This window comes from Anopheles aquasalis, chromosome 2 (assembly GCF_943734665.1).
Source record: "Anopheles aquasalis chromosome 2, idAnoAquaMG_Q_19, whole genome shotgun sequence".
NCBI lineage: Eukaryota > Metazoa > Arthropoda > Insecta > Diptera > Culicidae > Anopheles > Anopheles aquasalis.
In genome coordinates, this window is record NC_064877.1 from 72,711,265 (window position 1) to 72,735,646 (window position 24,382).

General features: G+C 44.0%; 1 protein-coding gene and 6 non-coding genes across 11 annotated transcripts in view; 5 read left to right on the top strand and 2 right to left on the bottom strand.

Moving 5' to 3' along the window:
* Positions 1–683: 683 nt before the first annotated feature.
* On the bottom strand, positions 684–755 carry Trnac-gca (transfer RNA cysteine (anticodon GCA)). The gene has a single exon. It is a non-coding gene; the product is annotated as a tRNA-Cys (tRNA).
* Positions 756–1,251: 496 nt separating this feature from the next.
* Positions 1,252–1,323, bottom strand: Trnaq-cug (transfer RNA glutamine (anticodon CUG)). The gene has a single exon. It is a non-coding gene; the product is annotated as a tRNA-Gln (tRNA).
* A 1,928-nt stretch (positions 1,324–3,251) lies between these two features.
* On the top strand, positions 3,252–3,323 carry Trnaq-cug (transfer RNA glutamine (anticodon CUG)). Its single transcript has one exon. It is a non-coding gene; the product is annotated as a tRNA-Gln (tRNA).
* Positions 3,324–3,686: 363 nt separating this feature from the next.
* Trnae-cuc (transfer RNA glutamic acid (anticodon CUC)) lies at positions 3,687–3,758 on the top strand. Its single transcript has one exon. It is a non-coding gene; the product is annotated as a tRNA-Glu (tRNA).
* A 926-nt stretch (positions 3,759–4,684) lies between these two features.
* On the top strand, positions 4,685–4,756 carry Trnaq-cug (transfer RNA glutamine (anticodon CUG)). Its single transcript has one exon. It is a non-coding gene; the product is annotated as a tRNA-Gln (tRNA).
* Positions 4,757–5,247: 491 nt separating this feature from the next.
* Positions 5,248–5,319, top strand: Trnac-gca (transfer RNA cysteine (anticodon GCA)). The gene has a single exon. It is a non-coding gene; the product is annotated as a tRNA-Cys (tRNA).
* A 495-nt stretch (positions 5,320–5,814) lies between these two features.
* Positions 5,815–24,382, top strand: part of LOC126572681 (uncharacterized) — a 30,515-nt gene continuing 11,947 nt past the window's right edge. The window contains exons 1-2 of one of the 5 annotated variants that reach the window (XM_050232195.1): positions 5,815–5,834; positions 6,345–6,748. The gene's annotated coding sequence lies outside the window, so the exon portion shown is untranslated. Of the gene's footprint in view, positions 5,927–5,962; positions 6,749–24,382 lie in introns of those variants that run through there. The other 4 variants (XM_050232193.1, XM_050232191.1, XM_050232194.1 and 1 more) reach the window with 4 other exon arrangements.

The following is a 24,382-nucleotide window of genomic DNA, read 5'->3' on the forward strand; positions in this document are numbered from 1 at the left end:
CACTCATTTTGTTTGTTTTTGATAAACAAAGAAATATAGAGCAAATGAAATACTTTGAAACAGTAGAAAATATAAAAAAATGGCTTTAAACTTCAATAAAAGATTTTCTCATTTTTTTATGGTACACCCTGTAAAACTGGGAAAGGTTGGGAATTCTTGCGAATTTCCTTTCGTATTTCTTCTGGAAAATGTTAATGTAATCTTGTTCTTTCTTTCTTTACATTCGCTGATTAGCACCCATGTTGTAATTTTATGCTTTTTTATGTCAATCGTTTTCTGTTTGCAGTTGTAAATGCAGAGTTTTTCATAGTGTTGTATTGAGTGATTTATGATAATAATCTCTACTTATCAGAGTTCATCAGATATCAGAGTTGATAATACCAACTTGATGCATAAGATGTATGTTTCGTATGCATTTTACACATACCTGAAAAAGCAATATCGCATGAAATGTACCTTTAAAGTAAGAGAATAATGACAAACACAAGTATTCGTACATAACATGCGCAACATAATGCTTCCAATCGGAGGCAAGGACCAGAAATAAAAAGAGTGACAAAAACTTATACTTCTTCAAATGTGGAATGAGAGTAGTTGCTTAGCTAAATTGTTAATTAGCATAAGATGAGGGAAAACTATTTACAGGTGCAAAAAAAGCATATCCATCTCATAGATGTTACCTGAGGGGGCACTCGGGTTTGAACCGGGGACCTCTCGATCTGCAGTCGAATGCTCTACCACTGAGCTATACCCCCTTGTGGGGGAGGGGATTTACAGCCTCTATAAATACCCGCATTCAAAACTCAGTGACACCTTATCATTTCAACGATAACGTTATCATTGTTTCCCACATAATTTTATCGTTCATCACAGATACAATTTGTGTTGTTAAAGTGCTTCATAAAGAGGAGTTGCTGTTTCGCTAGACATTCAACTCACAGGAACGGAATCATGCTGTGCACGTCCGTAAATTTCATTTGATGCTTATTAATCATGTGAAATTAGTTAGAGGTTCATTAGATAGGGTTGCTTGGAACTTGCATTTTAATTTTTAAAGTCTTAATCCAACCAACTAGACATTAGCCTAAAAGAACACGTGTCATTGATACAACAGTTCATTGATCCAAACTTATTTAGGTTGATTGTTCCTCAAAACTTTCAAAAAACATTAAAATATTATGAGCAATGGATGGAATGCCATCCAATCATAAAAAATAATCCCAAAACATCAAAAGAAATCCTTAGCAGAGCAGGTTCCACCGAGATTTGAACTCGGATCGCAGGATTCAGAGTCCTGAGTGCTAACCGTTACACCATGGAACCGTTGGTTGCTGCACCGCTAGTAACCAATTTGGGCACTGGGGGAAGCATTGACTGCTCTAGGCCAAATTACTCAGTTGACAACATGTGAGTACGTAGACTCCTTTTTCTCAAGAAACCACCTGTGGGCTCAGGTATGCCCTGAGGGTCGGGGTAAACGGTTGGTGTGAAATAAGGTAAGGAAAATCAAACATTGCCCAAGCTAGAACCGACCGGCCCTTTACAGAATTGACCCACAAATCCATTGACACACTTTCCTACATTCCGACACCAACATGCTGTGCCATCAATAATGCTGAAAAAAACTATCGCTGAGCCAGTGGGCCTCTTAAGAACTGGGAATGCTCCATATGCAAGTATGCTTATTGCTACAATTCCTTCGCGCCAGCTAAACCTGCTACATTTATGCGATGGATTTTTAATTGATGTGATGGCAAATTATTGTGCTTTTTACGATTTATCACATTTTGCCCCTCGAAGCGCCATGAGCCCATTGCTCCCAACATAATGCTGATACTCGAGTAAAAATGTCTTTTGCTACAAAATTTTGTATGCTGTATTGTATCGTTAATGAGAAGTAACCTTCCAGGGAATGGCTGGTTTGGAAAATGATTACTTTTGAGACTTTGCCGGTTGAATGGCATACCTTACATTTGAGAACCACGTCCTCTACGATGTGTACGAACGGCTAGTCCAAATAAAGTGTTTGCAAACAGGTGGCAATATTTTGGAAAAATAATTTCGTGCTCCTTCAAGGTTTCCACGACCAAGTCCCGCTAGCGAAGGAATTTTTCAAAAAACGTCTCCACAAAAGATACTCGTTGTCATTGGCCCAGGTCGGAAAAGTTGCTCCACAAAACAAAACTCGTCTTTTTTTTGTTTTGCTTTCATAAAACAGTTTCCAATGTCTTTCCCATTAGCAATTGTTAACCGTAGGGGCCGGTTTCAGTTACGGGAAGGACTAGTTCCCGCATATGTATCCACGAGGAGTTGAGGTGTTTGGGCGCCATTTTCGCTACCTTAATCTTTTCCAACCTAGCCGCCTTTTGACCTTTATGTGTACTCTGCAGATGTCTTAATGCAAGTTGCATTTTTTGCTGAACTTTTTGCACAAACGTATGATATCAAGGCCTTAAAAGAAGCAGCAAAAAGATCACTTCAAGGATGACCTTTCGAGGCAAGTTCGTGAGATCTCCTAAATTTATTCTCAGAAATGGCAATCAACCGCTGGATGGTCTTTTGCTACTGACCGCTGCGGTCTTGGAGATGAACTAGGCTTGCCTTAATGTTTTGCTTTACTCAAACTTTTGTGTGAATGAAAAAATGTGCGAGTATAGTTTATATCAAACAATTGTTTGACTGAGTGTTATCCGTTTATACGTGAAAACGATAAATAAATAATAGTTCCCTACACACCAGCCAAATTAGAGTGGCACAGGAATTTAGTAAATGGACTGCAGTAAATACAACCACACAGCATCGCTAGAGTTTAAGGTTTCTTTGAGGGCAGTCTAGTCTAAACATGTGCCCAAGATATACACAAAGAATCCAAAACAACAACTGCACTCTTGCAACATCGATAAAGCAAAGTTGAAGCCCCCTTGGGCCAAGAGCAGATGCTCGACCACCCGTGTTGCATTTTATACTGCGTTCAGTTGCAGATGCTAAAATGCATTCGGCGTGTTTCTCTGTAGGGTGTGTCCGAGAAGCATATGAACATTTAATAGGTGGAAAAACCTGACTAGTGATCGCAGACCGCGGCCACGTGGTGCGAAATGAGCTTCCAAAAACGGCTGACAGAGGGCGCCACGTAAAAATAAATCAGCCAATCAGCGCTGAGCTCTTTTGCTGATCGCTGATTGGCTGGTTTTTTTTGATGGATTTTATTTTGGGTGTGTTTGAGTTGCCTAATTTTTACCTATTCAGCAGACGGTTCCATGGTGTAACGGTTAGCACTCAGGACTCTGAATCCTGCGATCCGAGTTCAAATCTCGGTGGAACCTCGCTTTTTGTTGTGATGTGAACTGGACTACCTTTGAGTTCGTTTTTTATCGCATCCTTTTTAAAGCTTTTTGTGGATGTTGTAAATGCATGACCATGATAGCATCATCACTGCGAAGCAACTTTCATTGACTTTCATTTAGCGACTTTTATTTATTTTCTTTATCTATTCATTTAACGGTGAAATTTTACTTCAGATGCAAGGCCACGATAGCAATATTAATTTTATCGCTTTTCGATAGTTCTTAACTGCTAATACTCCTTTTGCTGTATATTTTTGTTGCAATTGCATTTTAAGAACTGCAGATATTTCAGATTGTCACGACTTTACCAACATATGATATATGAAATTGCATGCTATAACATCCCATATTGTCTAGTGGTTAGGATATCCGGCTCTCACCCGGAAGGCCCGGGTTCGATTCCCGGTATGGGAACATTTACTTTTTTATTCATGTATAAGCTGTATGTAGCATAGAAAATCTTATTTTGCTCACATAATGTATTAATTTAGATTTTTCACTTATGAATTCAATTAACACCTTTATAAACCATCTAGAATTCCATTATAAGCGCTAGGGTGTTTGCAATTAACTGGTCATGTTTAAGTCAGAAAATGATGCAACTACTTAGCTTGTTATGTGCAGCTAGTACTCACATACGCCTCCGAGACTTGGACTGGACTTTCTACAAAAGTAACGAAGCCCTTCTAGTTGCGTTGCACAGGACGATTCCAAAGGGGCTTTTTTATCCTCTCTGTGAGGGGATGAGGATTTACGTGAGCATACCTTACCAACAGAGCGGCCTTAATAACGGCCTTAAAAAGGTCAAAGGTAAAAGGGGAGACAACAGGACGATCGTCCTGATCGTCCTGTTATCATCGTCCTTATTAAGGTGCACCAGTATGCTGTCTGTTGATAGGGTATAGAACAGAGCAGAAACAGCGTGGGTAGCATTTAGTGACAATTGTACAGCGCATGAGAATAGCAGGCGACGACTCAACTCGTAAAACCTTCTTATTTCCTGTGAATGAGTTAAGATAAGTGTTTTGGCAAAGCATTCGATCACGAGTGAATCTTCTTCCGGTTTTGAAGGAAGTTAAGGTCGCGTGTCGATTGTAGCAGTAGAAAAAATGTAATCAAGGATTAGGGAATCAAACCCTTTAAATTACTGATGACTAGTTAGGACAATACATAGTTTTCCCAATCTTATTTCCAACTCCTGGGGCTCACCTGATCCCACAGGTGGTTTCTTAAGAAACAGGAGTCTACGTACTCACATGTTGTCAACTGAGTAATTTGGCCTAGAGCAATCAATGTTTCCCTCAGTGGCCAAATTGGTTACTAGCGGTGCAGCAACCAACGGTTCCATGGTGTAACGGTTAGCACTCAGGACTCTGAATCCTGCGATCCGAGTTCAAATCTCGGTGGAACCTACCGTACTAGGGATTTCTTTTGATTTTTTGGGATTATTTTTTATGATTGGGTGACATTCCATCGATCATAATATTTTAATGTTATTTTGAAGGTTTTGAGGAACAATCAACCTAAATAAGTTTGGATCAATAGACTGTTGTATCAATGACACGTGTTCTTTTATGCTAATGTCTAGTTGGTTGGATTAAAACTTTAAAATTACAATGCAAGCTTCAAGCAAACCCATCAAATAAACCTTTCACTAATTTCACATGATTAATGAGCATCAAACAACAATTTAACGGCCGTGCAGCATGATTAGGCCCTTTAAATTTAATGTCTAGCGAAACAGCAACTCCTCTTTATGAAGCACTTTAACAACACAAATTGTATCTGTGATGAACGATAAAATTATGTGGGAAACAATGATAACGTTATCGTTGAAATGATAAAGTGTTACTGAGTTTTGAATGCGGGTATTTATAGAGGCTGTAAATCCCCTCCCCCAAAAGGGGGTATAGCTCAGTGGTAGAGCATTCGACTGCAGATCGAGAGGTCCCCGGTTCAAACCCGAGTGCCCCCTCAGTTGTCATCCTGCGAATATTCTTCAGGAGTAAACTCATTTTTAACCATTTTTTTGACATTCCACTGGTTCCGGGAATCACGCGAATAAATAACGGGCTCGGGAAACGGGAACCTGAAAGTACAGAAAATAGATTTTGTAGTTCTCCAGTAGTCGTGCCGTTCCTGTTGGTTGCATGGTTAGTGCCGGGTGTTATAAACGGGAAATTGTTTTTTCTCAGCATTTTGGATTTTCCGTGTTGGGAAAAATGGGTAAAAACTTTCCTAGCGCACGGGACTGGTAATTAATACGGAAAATACCAAAATCGCGAGTCTGAATGTTCGAAAATGAAAACTTTTCAATATACGGTTTCCTAGTACCACCCAGTACCACCTAGTATCCGGCTGCAGCGTGACGTTCATAACGAGGTTATCTACAGTGATGGTCGAAAGAATACGAGCGGTTTTCTCGTTTTTGTTGTTGTTGGTTTTTTTTGGCTAGAAACCTCAGAATTCCACTTTCCTCGGCATTTCTAGGTCTGTTTTTCCGCGAGCTCTGTGGAAATCCTTCGCGCACAAGTCCCTGTGGCTTGCTAGTGGTGTAGGCAGTGGGAAAATCATCTTCTTCCGTAGGTTTTTGCGATTCCCACTCCACGGAGCAGCAGCTGCTGGTTTTTGATGTCGTGTCTTTGTGAAAAAGCAGAAACAGAAATTGAGCAATTTCGCGTTTCTTCTTCTTGTCGTTTGTGCGTAGTTTGATCGGAGGTGGCCGTGTTTTGCCAGAAGGAGAGCGACGTAACCAGGCGAACGTGGTTTTGAAAGAGAAAGCATGCGCGAGCTCGCGAGAAGAAGTTCACAATTTTCTCAGCTGCTGTGATCAAACCTCTTCGTAATACGCACTCTTCTGGCTTTTCCAACATACACCGTTCGAAGGAAAAGGTTTCACCAAGGTCCTGGCTGGAGTGAAAAACGTCGGAAAAGTGTGTAGTTTGTAGAGCGAGCACGTCGCGGAAGTGTTTTCTAACGAAGGTTTTTGCGTTTCCAAAGCAGGAGTACCGTGCAGTGCTGTGGAATGTTTGGTTTGGTGGTGAAATGAGTCTGGCTGAAAAAGAAAAGTGATTTGTGAAAACAAGAAGCAAGCGGGAAGAAAAACAGTGCAGTGCGTGAAAATCTATCAATTCTGACGGTGGATTTCGCAGTGAGCCGGATCGGGCAGCTGTCCGCAGCTACCACAACGAAACCACCGAATCTCCCCCGTTTGTGGATGCAGCGGCAAGAGGAGTAAAATCAAACATGGCCGTACTGCGTTCAACGTCATCATTCTTCTCGTCGTCTCCGTTGGTGCGGTCGCCGGCGGTAGTGTGGGGGCTGGTGCACTAAGTGCAGCCCCGACACCTCCCCCGACAGCCCCCCCGGCGCGGACGTGCAGCACAGCGACGGCTGTTGTTCAGGTAAATATCACGCAACGGCCTCCTACCTTGTTGTCTCTCTTTTTTATCATTTTAGTGGGCACGCTCTTCGGTTCCAAAAGCGGGGAAGAAACCCGGGGGAAGCGGGTTGTAGCTAAGTTTAGCGCCCGATCGCTATGGCCAGTGTGACATAACCAGGCGCGCGGCTCGCAGAGCGTCGTCGTGGCCAACTAACCATGACGATCCCGCCTCGGGCTTCCCAAATGGTACGGGCGATTGATTTCAGATTGTACCAATGATGATGAGTTAGGAAATTAAGATCATTCAATATTGTCACCAACGCGAGGGGAGATTGTGACACGTGCCGCAAAGCCGCCGAACGGGCGACCTCTCCAATCGATCCTCCCCACCACCACCCCCCAATGTTCTCGTTATGTAGGCCGACCCGAGTCAATGAGGTCACGTGGCTTACGACAGAGGGTCTCCTTCGCCCTCAGCCGACGCGTAATGATCAGCTGTAACTCGATAACAAGCCAGCCACAGGCGCTCCTTTTCAAGAACGACTACATGTCACGGCACCGTTCTGGTTGTCTCGACCTGTAGCGGAGCAGTAAACGCATTTGTGCGGCTCCCAACACAGCCATATGTCACGTGGGTCGCTTCAAACCACACACAAGGTTCTTCAACCCTTCGCGTCCGACCGGCAACCCCCAAGGCAACAACTCCGTATCCACTAGCTGAACTGATAAGGCAGGACCAGTGTTATACGCCAGCGATGTACAGAAACCGCTTGCCCTGGCTCTCGGATCAGTATTTTTGAAATGGATTTATGCGGCATTAGGGTGCTAGGTGCGCTTGCTCTGGTGTACCTTTCACTGCGATGCGTTTGCCGCTAATCCCCAGACGATCGACCGATAACCCGTGGGGGGATGGATAGCGATAAGCGGGACCGGTTGTTGTTGTTATGGTTGCGGTCGCGTGAACATTACTCCGACTCATGACGAAATCATACTCTGCGGAACGTCGGCTGAATGTTATTGGCCTTTAGCGTGTGAACAAGCGTGCCGCATCGTTTGCGGCTATGACGCAACCATATTATCATTTGCTACGTCTAATATGGAACCGATTTGATTAGACACGCGCGTGTTTAGAGCGCGACAAAGTGGTGCACGTCAATACGTTGCGTTGCGATCGCTTATCAAAAGTCGGCATTCACAATAGAACTGCTGCAAAACATAGCAAGCGTCGCAGTTGGTATGGAATTAGAAGTCCTTTGTTCGCGCATGAATTCGTCCTCCGCTGTTTTTTTTCTCTTTTACTTGCTCGCCATTGCTTGCCACTAATTTTGGTCGACGGAACTAGAAATAGTTTCGGGTTTGATGGTGCTCTCCCCTACGTGCCGCAAATAGTTGTGGTTTCCCACGTTCTATCGATCGACGGTTTGAAGCGCATACGGTTGCCTCCCGATGGTAACCGTTCGCTAATGGTTCCAGACAGAGATCGTTGGTGCGTTAAACTTTGACCATCGCGGTTTACGTTTTCTCTTCGTCATTCGACCACCGTCGGTTCGAACTAGGATGCTTCAATGTTACAACAGCGCACGAAAGGAGGTTGCAAGCTGTTTGCGTTTGACCTTTGATGGCCCGATGTTATTCCATTAGGCGCGGAATGGCAGTGAGTGCTACAGAAACGCACGTTGTCAGCGAAAGTTTTCAGACGGACTGATAAGGGAAACCGCGGCTAGCTGGGCTGCGGTGACCACGCGGTAGAGCATAGACATCCGCGTAGCGTACCGGATCTTGGCCGATGATAATGTTGCCTCGCGATCTTGTCGTTCGCATTGTTCTGTCGTGTATTTCACGGACGCCACGGCAGATGCTACTTCTTGTCGGGCCTAGCTTATCATACAATTGACGCCACAGTTAACAGCACATGTGGCGCTGGTCCTCGTCCTCGCTAGTAGCAGCAGCAGCAGCGACACCATTTAGCACACTGCCGTTGTTGCCAGCGAGGTGATAAACGGCCTATAGAGCTATCGAGAGACGCAGTGCGGGCATACCAGAAAAAGTAACCAAAACTGAGCTTCAAATCGAAATGTATTACAACATTCGTCACCATTACACCTGTTGTGTAATTCGAAGTGGCAAATGGTACGCGACAAACTAAAAAAAACAGTATAAAAAACTATTCTTATCATTCAGTTGATCACTGAGCGAATCTATGGATTTTATTATCTATTGTTTAGCTTGTCACTTCACTAGAGGTTGGTTACTTTGTAAATCCATACTGCCCGCAAATAATGCCATAGCGCCCCGTTGCGATTGAGCATTTGTTTGTGTACTTTTAAAGCGCAAATTAGATGACAGCTGAAGCTGATAACACAACTGGGAAATGCTCAATGTGGTGCTAAAAAATGGTACTCGGTGATGCTTCCTATTTGCGTTTCGTCGAGTAGTCCACATGGTTCGCTGGTAAAGTATTTAGTTGAAATCAACCTTGTGGCATGATAAGGTGCTAGTACAAAAACACTCAATTGAGCGAAACTCGTTGTATTCACTTGTCCGACTTCCAACCACAAACCGTTGGGTCTGGTGCAGAGTTCTTCGGTTACATCATATTGGATAGGTTCAGGAAACTATCCTTCTTCCAATGGTTTCGGAGAGATAGCAAACGCCGAGTTGCTGTGAGCGAAATCTAATTAACGGTAGCTCGCACGCGGAAAGCAACACGTGACAACCTTTGCCGTCTAGCACCCAGCAACAACGGCGGATTGCGAACGGATAATCTTTCACCGGATTTAGGGTGCTGGTCGATAGTTTCTTGAATGAAGCAGAGAAGTCCTTGAACATCGATGGAGCAGCGCGCGCGTTAATGGGTGGCCCCGAGAGAGGGATTATGAGCTGTAACTTTCATTCATACTCGCGAGCCTTGGACAAGCTTTCAAGGTGATGGATCTTAACGTAACCGTTGTTTGCGCTAGGGTGCGGCAAATGTTAATTAACGAGCATGGCATGATGACGAACAGATTTGCGTCACAAGCACAAGACGCCGTTTTTAGTAATTCATGCATAGATTCGTACCATGATACAGCCTTACTGATGTGGGATGACGTAAAATGAAGTTCATAATTACACAACCGTTGGCAATTGTCGGTACGAAAAAGGTTAGTTTAACTTTGCATCTAGCGTTGGATATTGTTAAAGAAGAAAAAACCGTTTCAGAGAAAAGAGGTGTTTTGAAAGCTCCTGGAGTAGAGTACACCATCATAACTTCATACACTCCTCCTTTATTAAATGCAATCGCTACTCCTTCTGACTGTCGTGGACTTTTTTTCGCGACAGCAATAAAAGTGACTTTCAACAAATTCGGTTTTGCTTGCATGCATTGACCTTTTACGATGGTGAATGGAGCCGACTGCATGCTGTAGCACCTTGGCAAACAGAAGTCACCGCGCAGCAAGCCACGGTAGCCAATTCTAGTGAATGTACGAAAATATTCGTCGATATTCCGATAAATGCGTGGGTCTCGTTTTCTGGTTTGGTGGAACGGTGTTTCACTTTTTGCTTCTCTACACTCTCTGCACTCCAGTGGCTGTTATGCAATGCAGGCCAAAAATTGCTTTGCGCCCATTGAGGTAGTGAGACAATTTTCTTTCCACGTTTTTATAACTTTTTTCAACATATATAAGGTCGGACGTGAGAGCCGTATGTTTAACTTTCATATCATTTCGACATCATGACTAATAAATGACGAGATTTCCGTACCATGCGACTGTGGATGCAGTCACAGCAGTCAGTCAGTCACCGTGCGAGAGCATAAGAAAAAAAAGTTGGAAATTCTAAACGACGATGCTTAAAAGTCACATCCACATACTTTTCCAAGGTCTTATGCTTTCTTTGTTCACTTGCGCGGCTGCTTGCCCTGTGTCCATCTGTGGGATGGCAGCACGATGCTTGGTGACGTTGAAGGCGGGCTATGACATGGGCCATGAGATGGGCCAGAACCGTCGAGCATTGTACTTGTAGAAGACTATCTGATAAAAGGAGAGAAAAAAAGGATAAAACATTCACTAGGACGCTTGGTCGTGCAGATTTTTGAATGATATTTTGCGTTAGAAGAAGAAAGCTATCTGCGCCTGGTCGCTGTGTTTGATGTGCGCCTTGAATACCTTCATTTGAAGGGCTGCAAAAAGGAAACGATGCACGTGACGGCGACGAGCGAGCGACGGCGCCATCGCATAGCATGATGGTGATGGATCCGCTTTCGTTCGCCTTGAGCCATGAAGGTTCTGATGTTTGAGAGGAATTTGAGCTTTGAGGCGAAAAAGAAGCGAAAATTCGTTAAATGTCAGCCGAAACCACAAGCGGTGGTACACCACAGAGTCATTGTGTAATGACTTTCGGTTTTGTTTAGCATTAGTTTTGTTTTATCTTTTCGCTACTAACGTTGTATCGTTGTTGACGATGAAAATAACGTTTCAGATATCAGTATTGTCCACAATGAGAACTGAGATAGAATGTCTGAAAGGAATGGGTGTGCGGAACAGAACATGACTAGCGTTTGCCCCTTTTTTACATTATTATATTAGAATAAATAAGCCAGAAAGGGGTTTTGAAAGTAATTTTACTTGTAAAAACTGTTAATAAATACTACAATTCTGACTTGTGCATAAGAAAATCAAATTTTATAACATATTTGCTTTAGTTTAATGTTTAATTATTAAAGTTTAACAAAAATATCCCAACACAGCTCATGGTTTTTTTTTGCAGAAAAGAACCGCCACGTTACTCGCGTCACTCCTGCAAAACTGATTTGTGTTTTCACTTTCCCTTGCACACTTTCCCACCATGTCCATTCCATTCATAAAAGGCGAGACAAATGGCGTCGTCGTGGCGAGTCGCGCTTGATTAATCTCGAACCAGAAATGATGCACAAACGCCCTGCCCCGGCCAATCCATCCGTTAACCGTCTCGTGCGTGCTTCGTTGGAGTGGCGTTGGCTTTGTTAGGGCGCGGATCCGCTCTCGGACTAGCTGAAGGGCGCGGTTGCACTTTGCTGCATTGAATAGTAGAGCAGCAGCAGCAGCAGCAGCAGCAGCGCAACGGAAGCAACCGGGAATGACGGTGTCGATTCAGGAAGTGCAATCCGATCTCCCCGATGTGGCGGAATGCGCTTGCAAACAAGGCATATAACGATGGAACCGGCTTTCCGCCCGTTTGGTGTGGAATAGGGTGTTTATGTGTGCCACTCGTTACGTACACAGCGGCCACGGTTGTTCGGCTTGATTGTAACCACTGTTTGCCACAATCACGATTTAGCTGAGCTGTGTATCTGAATGTATTTGTGAGCGAAAGTAAGTGCGTGGAATGATTTATTAAAAGCGAGCAATCAGGTCTAGGCGGACGGCGTCATCTCAGCACTCAGCCTCCATCTCATCATCGTGATTTCTATGTTTTGCCCCGTTGTACTATGCTGCTGATCCCGTTGTGATGCTGATGGACTTTGGAGTGAGTAAGGGATACCATCCCACCATCGGAGTAGCCGTTAGATTGCACTCTCGGGGATGCCTTTGCACCGTTTTCGTGCACCTCCCTCTCTACCGCATTCCATTAGCTGTTAGGATCGCTACCCGTGTTAGCAAAGTGACCACCCGTTAACCGACCAACTGTGTCAACTCATGAAACGGTGCAGACACTCCTCTTTCTCTCGCTCCACGCTTCGTTGGTGAGGTGGGAGGTCATTTTGGATTCAAAAATAAACATGCTCTCCCACTTTGACGTTCACGATTGTTGACCGGCTTGACACGTATATTGCTAAATGCCACCGGGGGCCTGTGGTGTCCACGTTCGACGCATTCCCGTTCTGCTTGCGAGTCCCGTGGTCCGTGAATCAAATATTGCGTTCTTTGCAAAATACACACGCCGGAACGCAATTGACTTTTACGCTTGTCACTGCTCGTCGACTGGCATCTACGCACCAGCGAAGGAAGGCGGGAGGATTACAAAGAGGAGGGTCCCTTGAACTGCGTCGCGATCTACCATACTTCGCATTAGTCCGAACCGGGCATACTACCATGATTAAAAATAAACCGGAATTTTGAATTTATTCCTCGCGGGCTTATCATTTTTGAATTCTGTCTTTTTTATTACGTTGATGGCCCTATTAGTGATGTACATGCCAAGTTTCAGCTTGCCAGCTCTTTATTTACGTTTACAGCAGAGATTTGTTTGCATTAAGTTTTTACGTCATGGCGATTTTTAAAATGGATTCAAAACATGAACAACGTTAAAAATTAAATTGAGTGTTCCGACACATTAAAAATGATACAAAAGTGTCATGGTGACAATACTCTATCGAAAACAAAGGTGTACCAGTGGTATGAACGCTTTAAAAGTGAGGCTGTTGAGGACGATTGCCGTCCTGGAAGGCCATTGACATCCAAAACTGACGAAAACGTCAATGAAATCCGAAAATTGTTGATCGAAAAGCGCAAATTGACGATAAGGGAGATAGCTGAGACCACCAACATATCATTTGAATCAATCCGCAAAAAAAAAACCTGCCTTGGTGGGGTCACAACTCGTGGATTCTCCATGACGATAATGCGCCATCTCATAATGCATCGATTTTTCAAGAGTTTCTCGTCAAAAACAAAACCAATACCATTCAACAACCGGCCGATTAACGTGATATCGTATCATGTGGCTTCTGCCTATTCAATTGACCCTAAAAACCACTACGAGGAACTCGTTTTCAGAGTGTGAAGGCAATTAAGCTAAAATCGCCGGAGGCACTAAAGACTATAACAAAAACCGAGTTCCAGAAAAATTTTGTGGAGTGGATCAAATGCTGGCACAAGTGCATTGCATCCGACGGGGACTCCTTTGAAGGGGACAATTTGAATTTTGAAGAAAAAACAAGTACTTTTCTTTTTATGACAAAATTCCGGTTTATTTTTGATCATGGTAGTATGCTTGAGCAGTGGTCGCTTGGAACGGTATTTAATGTTATTAAAGGGGTTGGCGAAACGAATACACGCCCGGTGGCACGCAAGTTAATAATTTTGCTGAAGCGAAAACAGAATGTCAATTGTACGTCACGCAAGCTAGACAGAGGAATGGTTATGTTTTATTAACTCTAGCGAAGATCGGGGGGGGGGGGGGGGGGGGGGGAGGGGGAAACAAAGCCACAGACAAATGGGAACTTATTTTAGGTCAACCACGAGGAGGGGGAAAGATAAGAAGGAGCAATCTACGAATAGTGTTGGAATGTTGGCACCGTTCTGGGACAATTTCTTTCTAGTTTAAGACGGTTACTACGCCGAGTGACCACCGGCCATGCAAGTATTAATGTATATTTGTTTAATGTTATCGGGCAAGCATAAAAGTGTATGAATCGGCGAGTACGACCTTTTGCCTAGTAGATTCATCTTGGCGTTCACTCGGAAGTCGGTTGCGGGCAGGTCGTTGATTGCAACTCATGCTGGCTCAACAGCCGATTTGCTGGCGGTAATAAATTTCTATTTGTAGCCAAGTAGTGCTACCGCGTAGGATCGGTGTCGGTGCGGCAGTATGTTGTATTTTGCACACGCAAGGAGGAGAGGAGGAAAGCTAAATAGAAAGAAGCAACTTGAACATGGTTCAAAACGGATCATTTTGGAAGGATCTCAGCGCTAATCCTACCTTTTCTTGGAAATTGGTATGGAAGTATGGAGGATTCTCGTGGCGTCGGACGGGTTATCGCACGGACCGATGAACTGTCGCCCACTGGAACACTGGAATGTTATTTTAGGCGCTGGCGGTGGGGCCTTAAGCGTTTTAAGCTGGCAGCTTTCTTTGCGCATTTGAAAGGACTTTTTATAAGCACTGGGCAGTGAGCGAATCGTCAAATTGGGGGCTAAATTATTGGCATCATTATTGGAATTGATGGCTCTCTGTCGATGAGCTAATACTGTGGCTATTGTTGAACTCATTTCTTTCACTCCAGTTACCAGTAGACTGCTCGTGGGTAGTAGATGCCTCTTGTGATTGTAAAAATAGCAATCAGCATGGTCGTGCTTATTTAATTATGATAGCTAATCCTTTCGTTTAGCGTCGAGGATTCAGTGAGTTGAAAGCTGCAGGATGGAATGAAAGTATTCTTGCAAATATTACCGCGGAGATTTATGCTACCTTATCCCACGCAAAACAAACTTAGATTACTGTCTCTCACCTTGTTTACAAACTGCAAACAACGATCCTCAAACGATCTGAGGAGATGGTCATAAAAGCACGATTCGGCATGTTATCACAAATCAATGAAACGTGACCTCTGCCACGTGTCGGTAGGGGTTTTACGTGCGGCCGTGTAAACGGAAAATGAGAAGAAAAAAAAACACACACAGCATAGTGTGCTTCTCCATTTTCTGTTGCTGCTACTGCTGCAGCGGTGGAAGATGCCAACGGCTATTGTATACCGCGCCAGGTTGTGGGGCATTAGAACGCGAATGCGATATCGTGACACGCGCCGACTGCATGCAAAGCGTTTTGTCTACTTCATTGCTGCATGTAAGCCTTCAGGCTTGTTATCTATTCCATTCATCCTCGTGCAATTCCATTGTGTAATTGGAAGAGCGTGTCTGCGATGCGTAGGTACGCTATTTGCCATTGCTAATGATTGAAAGCAGTTGGTATCAATTTTAAGCTAAAAACCGTCATGCTGCTCAATCAATTGTGCATCTTTTTAACAACGGTTTTGTTTTGTAATTGGTTGTATTTCAGAAACTTTAAATTTAATTTCGTGATTAATATTGCTCTCAAACATTTCCTAGCTAATCGTTGAATTAATTTGAATGGCACATTACTGTCAAAACTGTTGGTAGTTGACATTTTCCATGAATTTTCTGAGCTTATAAGCACCGGGGTAATTTTATCAGTATCCTGCAGAAGAGTGTATTCTGTATCACTACTCCGTCAAACACCATTTCAGAAATGACATGACAGCACAGCAGCTGTCATCCAAGTATTACGTTTTCATTTCCGATCTCCCACCTGTCTCATAATCGAAGATAGCATCTTTGCTACCCATATCTTTCTTCGTTGGTGCAAATAGCTTGACGCAATATGCTGGCTAATAGCGTAGGATGATGGAAGGATACGTCCGATCTATTGCCGAGATGCTGTTGCCAATGAAATCGAGCACCATCATGGCCATTGCATCTCGATGGCCTTCCCGTCCACGATGGCATTCCCTGGTGCATTTTGCAACATTACTGAATGCACGAGCACGCCTCCCGGCATCGGGCACGTCATTGGGCTCCGAGAAGCGATCGAGAAGCTTCCTCCGAGGATCATGCGCAGTACTAGCGTAGAGCGTGGAGGCGCCCGGTATTTCACGAAAAAAAAACCATTTCCTCGCTACAGAGGAGACGGAACGGTTGTTGGTGTTCAGTATTCGGCAAGCACCAACACAACCGAAAGCCTGGTTCCCAGGTTAGTCGTTCCAGACGATTCCAAACTTACGTTCGCTTTACTGACTCGTACGAAGGAAGCGGCATGGAAGAAAAAATAAACCCTGGTACATCGGAAGGTTCCGCATGAGTTCCCTTTTCTGGTTTTCGTCTCCGAATTTGCTGGGGAATTGTGGTGCTCTGGCTTCCATGTGGTGTGCAGTGTGTTTCTTTCCTCCTCGTTTTAGGTATTTTGAGGGTCAGGGCCATGTTTAGCTTCAGCGCCTGGTGGGGTACATGGTGTAGGTTTGATTTAATTTTTTTCCTGTTTTGGGTTGCTCTTCATCCTGGCAACGGTAGCAGCTTCCGCAACAACATGTTGCCGGGTGAACCGAGCGTGGCGGAGAAATTGTGCTGCCACATGTTTACATCATTTATCATACGTTCTTCAATTACGATATCCACAGAGGAGCGACGTAAATTTTGGAGGAAAGCGAATTATTACGCTTTCCTCATACCATCGTGTGTTTGGTTCCGGCCTTCTGGTTCCGGTTGAGGATTCGTAAGCAACTAGTAAATCATTATTCGGTGCCCATCGAAAGCTAGGAAACCAGATAGACAATAATTGATTTTATTGTGTGAATAGAGTTAGCTACGTTTTGCTCTTTCTTTATCTTCGAATGTTTGATAGGTTGGTTCTGAATAAATTGTGTTTGTCTTCTCTTTGTTCAGCTTCTGATGAAATAATCGCGTAATTTTTGTAGAGAGCTAAGTTGTTGGCATATGTGAATGAGTGTTAGTAGAAAAATCATGTGACTTTCCATTAGATTTCGGTACTTTATGTTTATGGCACACCGTTCCTCCTTAGTTGTCTTATATTAATTGCTCTCGTTTCTTATTCCTGTTCTCCTTTCGCAGGTAAACACAGAGCACTGGAATGGTAATCGAAGATAGCATCTTTGGAAAAGTTTTCGTAATTGACGAATGCAGCATGAATCTGTTCGTTGTGGGCCGCGTTGGTGGTAAGGTTCTTTGCGGTTCGGGGTTCTGGTTGTTGTATTATTCAGCGTTCATATCTGAAAGCGCATTACTCTATTCGGCGTCATCATCAGCAGGCATGATAATGTTTTATTAATGACTACCTTTCGTCACCTTCCGGATACCGGCGTAGCGGAAAGTGTTCCGGATACCGGTGCCGCATTCGGAATAGAATATTTCCCCGGGCATAAGTCATACTGATGTTGCTTAAATTTTAATCACAATTCGTGCTGTTTACTTAAGATCCAGCAATGATCTGATGTTTTGTTTGCTTGGGTCCGGAACATTATTGACATGAAGAGCTAAGTCACGCGTTGGTTCTGCTGATGTTTGCAATCTTTCCGTGTGTGCTAAATTAAAAGGAAACTCAGCACCTTTTTTATGCCCTTCACATTTTGCAGGCAATGTGTTTTCTAGCTACAAAAAGTTCAACAACGTGCAACAAACTTTTAGTATTTTTTTATTGCTTGGTGCGTCGATAGTCGCTCCATGCTGCTTAATTTTATCTGTATTCTACTCTTGTTTGGCCAACCAGTGAGCGGAAAGTGTGGCAGAAAATCCAAATCCATCTATTTTCATCTAATGAAACAGTTCCACTATGAACCGTCTGAAATACCGGATGCTCAACGGATGGGAGTTGATTACGGCTCAGGCGAGAAAATTGCAAGAACCGCCAAAGATATAAACGATTCCCTAAACCCTTTTGGGCGCTTTCAACCGCTAAACTTTGACCGTTTTTGCGAAAAGCATCTGGCGCTACGTAAGTTGCTTATGGTGATGCTTGTCTACCGCGTTTGCCATCAGAATGAACCCAACCTCAAAATTTATGTTTCTCTAACCCCTGTACCCTTCCCTGAGGGATGGTTTAACTTCCCGTCAGTATCTTGGTTGCTCTCGGACGGCTACTGGATCCATCGGGGTTATTTTTAACATCGTAACCGGATTTACGGTGCCACCAAATAATAGCGATGATGTGAGAGGGGACCAATCATCCCTTCGGGTGACCCCGGTTCAAAAGGTCCCCTTGTGGGGGGGAGGGGGTTTCCATCTTCTCTGGATCTGCATGACGCTATGGACACTCTTTGGTATTTATGTTGAAAGCTTCTCAGTGTTCTTTTTTTATACAATGCACCGTGTCGTCTCAGGTTTATGCTTTCCATTTATTAGCAAAAAACATTCGTCGATATTAACATTCAACTCATGTTCGATTCCGTTCTCTCGATCGTGAGTCCACCCTATTGCGTTCCGGTAAGAAGCTACGCGCGGCGGGCTGCAAAAGCTTTCAAGCGATATGTTAAATCTGTCACGCTTTAAACCAATCGCTCCAGCCACATAACCGCCGTTCAGGCTTCAATTGAGTGCACGGTCAGCGATTCGCCAAACTGCCGACTAGCAAGCTCGCGCATGTAAAGAGCATTGCTGAGTTGGCTGCGTGTGCTGCGTGTATGCATTATGCCGGAACCGCCATCCAGCCGACTGTGTAATTAAATCGTTCTGCTCCGCCGAGCGGCGGAATGTCGCTCATAATTGAGTGAGCACTAAGCAACTGTTCGAAAGAGGGAACGCGTAAGGGAAGGCGGAATGTATTACGCACATGGCCACATACGCCTCCAGTGCTGTGCCCATCGCGGCTCGCTAATAAGTGGTGGTCATCGTTAAGGTGAAGTACGATAATATTACGGTAATCCACACTTAACCCATGTCCATTAAATCAATTGATAGTTCTGCATAAGATTATTTTGTAAAATGTTTACTGTATAGTTTTACAGAAAATAAAATACGATGTTTTTTCATGAAAAGAATGGAATTAAGTTTAAAAATTGTTTGAGGATGTAAATTATTCCCTATATTATTTAAAAATACACATACAGTGTGCATAAGATGCACGCCATAAGGTTTACGGCTACATCATAAACTGTGCGATGTTACTGGATTCCCATGGATGTAATCTTTTTTTTCACTCTCAGTGCTAAGCAAAAATGTAAAGCATTTAACGGCACGTTACATGCCTCTGTTAAAGCTAGTAAACATTTTATGGTCCAAATGGTTGGTTCACCCTATAGCTGTTCCTTTCACAAAGACGAGTAGCAACGAAAAGGAAACGTTAATGAATGGTTTAATAGGGAATTATGTAATCAATTAGGCGGTTCATTTTTCGAACTTGCTCTGGTTCGTATCTTGTACCTAACACGGTGAAGAGAGAAAAAACATCCAATCGAACGACGAACGACTATCGATAGCGGTCGAAAGGGGCAGTTGTGTGCTCGTTCAAAGTGGAGACACGCAAAACTCTCCCATTGCAAGCACCACTCCGGCGGGAGAATGAATAAATTGAATAACTCTGGTCGAGAACTTTGCGATAAGGTGCACTTGACAACACACAACGTGCACAACAGTTTGCCAATCGTTTCAAATCATGCTGCTCCAGACTAACGGCAACTTAATGTTTGTATGAAGTGGGTGATGAGTTCGGAATCGGATGACAGTGTTTTTCATCTATCATACCATTTCCACAACACTTACGCTAATGGCTTGCCATCCGTCCCGTGGCATGCAAACGGTGAACGTTTACAGGAAAAACATGGAAATGAAATTAATGATGAAATATCGTTTGGTAAACTTGCCAGACGAAACTGTGGCGTACCGAGAAGCTGCAGTGAACGCTGACGAGTCCTGTGGCACAATGGCGCAACCTAGAATGCAACCTCGACGCGATGCTTTATATGCTCTTCAATGAACCTAATGGTGGCATCCCGGAGACGGGGAACCGTTCGACTCATTCAACTTCAACGACAGTGAGGCACCAGTGCGGTGGTTCTTCGTCAGGCATTGAAGGTTCTAAAGGCTTCGAAGGAGATATTATTAAGAACCATAGACTTCACGTCTGCGCCAACGTTTCTGTAAGGTTCTCGCTGGGCAATGGACGCACACAGTCCTGTTGCACTGGTGCACAAACGGAAACACATCCTCGTGGGTACCCTTTAATGAAGAGAAACTTACGGGAGGAAGGTATATTTAATTAAAAGGCATGAGTTTCGTGCTGCAACTAGCACCAGCAGCAGCAGCATCGCCCATCCGTAAGATCGCTTCTCATGACGGCCGAAAGCGATCCCACGGGGAATATGGTTGCGTGCTTGCGTGGTCTAGAGTTTAAGACGATGCCGGGCCGTTTCCATCTCATCTCTTGAGTGTCACACAGCTAAGAAGCCATACTGGCACCCGTTTCTTAGAGAACACTCGCTGTACATGGAGACGCCTGGAGGGTGTTGGTGGGTGGTAAACGGGAAATGGATCTTGTCGCCGTGGCTCATCGATTCATTTCCGGCGAATGAAGGTCGGTTTGCTACAGGCGATGTACAAGTAGGACGCGCACGATGTCGTATTGAATTAAATTGAGCAAATACTGGTGCGGTTGGATAGGATTTCAGAGGAAAATGTAATAAATTAGCACATTTATGACATGCACATTACGGAGACGTGGGACTCTGCCGGATTGATGGCAATGTAGGCGGTGTGGCACTGATAAGCGATTAAATAGAAGACGCCATTGGGAAGGTTTATCACATTCTGGTTAAATGGGCGGGCACCAACAGCACAATCACCGACGTCGTCTCCAAGCCTGGTCGATGATTGTTGCTTCGCAAACACGGAAACGAATCAATATTTCCCGGGTGAGCTGTCTCGGTTGGATTCCCGCCTGAGTTAGCGCAACGTAGCGTTCTTACCTGCACACGTATCGCTCGCATTGTGACTGGCGTGCTAGGCCGGAAGCCGCTCCGATTGTTCGATTATCACACGGTACACTGCAATGGATGGTGTATCTATGCAATGGTTTAGTTTGCTGCAGCAACACATCATCGACCGTCAGCTGGTTTGTGGCCATTAGCTTCAGAGACCAGGCTCGGTCTGGAGAAGCCTCGTATTTTCTGAAGTGATAGAGAAGGTCTTTCTGAGGCAGCCACTTGGTGTCAATGGGTTGTCGATTTTACGAAATTGATCGATACTTTCCTGCATACGAATCCATCGTCTCCAAAACTCGTAGCGTGGAACAAGAACTGTTGAGAAATGTTGTATATATCCAGGTTTTCTATCGACAAGTGAGTTGCCTCGGTCCCTTTACAGCAGCTGATGGCAGAAAGGCGAAGGGCGTTCAGTGATGCAGGGCCGTTTTCAGCTATTTTTTCGATCGTCTCCAATGCGGACCAACATGTACTCTATGGTGGTTTGTACATAGAAGAAACATCAGACGACAGCAAACTAGCGCAACCGTGTTGCAGTTCTTTCTTTCATAAATGTTTGCTCAATATCTCGTACCTTGGCCACACTTTCGTTTCTTCTGCGGTTCCCCTTTTTTATGCTGCAGTTCGGGAGGGGAAGAACGAATGATAATTTATGATGCCCGACAGTTGCTGCCACTATTGCTAAGCATATCTTGCACGTACCACTACTACATGGTGGTTTTGTGGGGCATGAGGCGCAAGATCGCACATAAATTGCGTCGTGCCAATTATTCTGTCTGCCTTTTGGACAGTATCGTACATTCAAAATCCCCGGTGGCACCATCATCGCAACATCAACAGCCAGGCAACGAGGTCACTTCGACTGCGCTCCAACAGTTTTTGCCGTCATGAAGCTGGCCGACGATGATGCCGGCTTATTCCATCGATTTGGTTGCGATAATTCCATCCACCTAATAGACTTCGAACCCCGAGACCCGGGAGCGGAGTGCAGTACGCTACGATCAATAAGTTGATTACCGAGAGGATGTAACGACAGGAGTTTCCGAAGGTGTGCTGCTGGTGCTGCTGTGTGTGGGAGTGTGCAGTCAGTCGATGCAGTGTCCTTGCATAATCATAAGTGATATTGGGTATCGATTGTAGATTTGGGTCTTTACTTTCTACTTTGTTCGGTAACTCGGCATCGCTGTGTTAACATGTGCTTTAAAAGGGTCGTGTGGCGTTTAAATCAAATTAGCTACCAATTAATTTAAAAAGGTTTCAAAAAGGTCTAATATTTTGCTTCATCGAGAAGGTAAGGTATACAAGACAGTGAAATTATATCCATCTACCAATCGTGTATTGCCCATCGATAGCAAAGTTACTTTCATTATACAAGCAATCTAGCCCTTTCGGATCTATCGACTGAATGCAGTCAGAGAGTGATTGCAATGACAAGAGTCCTTTGTACATCAATGATCCATGGCATCATAAATTATCTTCATCTACCTTTCCTCTTGCTGTGCATCGTGTAATGCTGGTTTGTGGGGCTCATGATTCGCTTGATGTTTTACATTGTTGCAGCATGCAGTATCATCATCGTTCAATGATAAATGCTTTTTAAGCTTTTTTTCCATTGATGATGAGAAGGATCATTTTGTTGGATCAATCATGTGGCAATAGACTTTTGCTTTTGTGTACTGCGTTTTACTTTGTTTTCGTTCAGCAGATCTGCAAATAAATAAGCTATTGGACGTACTACGATGCATTTCTTATTTTAAATTATATCATTACAACAAATATCATTAGGATGTTTATAATCTGTTGGGTGTGCTTAAGTAGCTGGGTGTCATAGGTAGCTACAACACTACCTAGCTAAACCCTGTTATCATTTGCAACCGAGTTGGTCAATATTTGAACAACGGCACACAGTAATTAATTCCCATTTGTTCGGTTAATTATACCCGCTAAACCACTAATTCATCGCTCGCTGCTCAAACACAAGTGTTTCTTCTTCTTTCTGTCTGAATATGATGAATGTAATTGAGTGGTTACATAGAGGGAGAGAGAAAGAAAGAGAGAAAGATGGGCGACAAATGAGTCACTAGCTGGCTGGCTGGTCTTGCTCGTGCATAGTTTGTTTATAGTGCGATGAATCATTCATGGAATTATTATTCCGAAATGAGCTACGACGTGGCAAGGAGGCTTGAACAGGATCTCGATTTGATCAGCACTCTGCTGTTGACCATATGTTTTGAATTTCCTATCAAACCACATGACTGCGTCAACACAACAGGAACGCCTCATCGCTCATGGACAGTGCTGTTCACGTTTGATCCGATGCATGGTGACCTAAAACTAACCGTTATCCGAGCAGGTGGAGTGAAATGTTCTATCGCGGCCCGCCTAATTTGTGGTCTAGCAGAAGCAGCAGCAGTAGCAGACCTGCCCGACCTTCAGAAGGGCAGCCAATGCGTAACCTTTACATAAAACACCGGCAGACACCTGGTTGTCCCGTTTGGAACATTTCGAAATCCTGCGCTACCGCATGGCGTATGGTGTTGAAACGAATATAACCCGCTCTCGAATGAACGTCCCGGTCATAGCGTTGGCACCGAACAGAACCACGGATAGACGAAATGAAGCTCTGTTGACTGAATGCCAAAACATTATGTGAGCATGGCATGGCATGGGATCGAATATATTCTATCTGCAGCAGCACGACCATTTACAGAAGTACAAGCACCCCCGATAATGGAATGCTTGTTAGTGGAGTCCAGCCGAGAGTCCACTTGAGCTTGAGCTGGAGGTTCGTTGTTAGGTTTTCGGGGCGGTCGTTTTATAGGGCGCTTTTTTCTTTCACTAACGAGAATGACCGAGACGTGCATCATGATATGAGCATTTCATTTAGCTGCTGCTATCGTAAATATTATGATTATGGGGCATGGTTGCTTTCGTGAAGTCGGTTCGCGTTTGATGTAAACTTATGTACGGACTAGCGCACCACATTTTATGATTCAGTCGCCTAAAATCGTAATAATTTACTTCGTGATAGGAGCTTTCTTCTTGTGGTCAGTAGTAAACTTGGTGATTTCACTAGCATTTCATTGATTTTATTTTTAGCACGTTCATACACAAATTGTGCGTCCGTTTGCGAATTTTCATTACGAAATGGTACAGAAAGTGCCAAAAATACAAAACTGCCTTTTCATCATCGTCATCATCATCATTATCTTCGTCTCTATCTTTATCGTGCCACTAGGGGGCTCCTCTGCACGAATACAATTTCTTCAATAATTCAACGAATACAACTCATCAGGCTAATGCACGTTCGATGCTGTTTGTCATCATTAATGTCCCGGTTCGTCAACGCTCCGTAACACCAGAGGGTTGTTTCCTTTCCCATATCGATCGCAATGTTTAGTTCTGTGGCCAACAGCTAAGTGAATCGCGAGTATGCACGGTGCGAATAAATGAAAATGATGATCCTGTTCG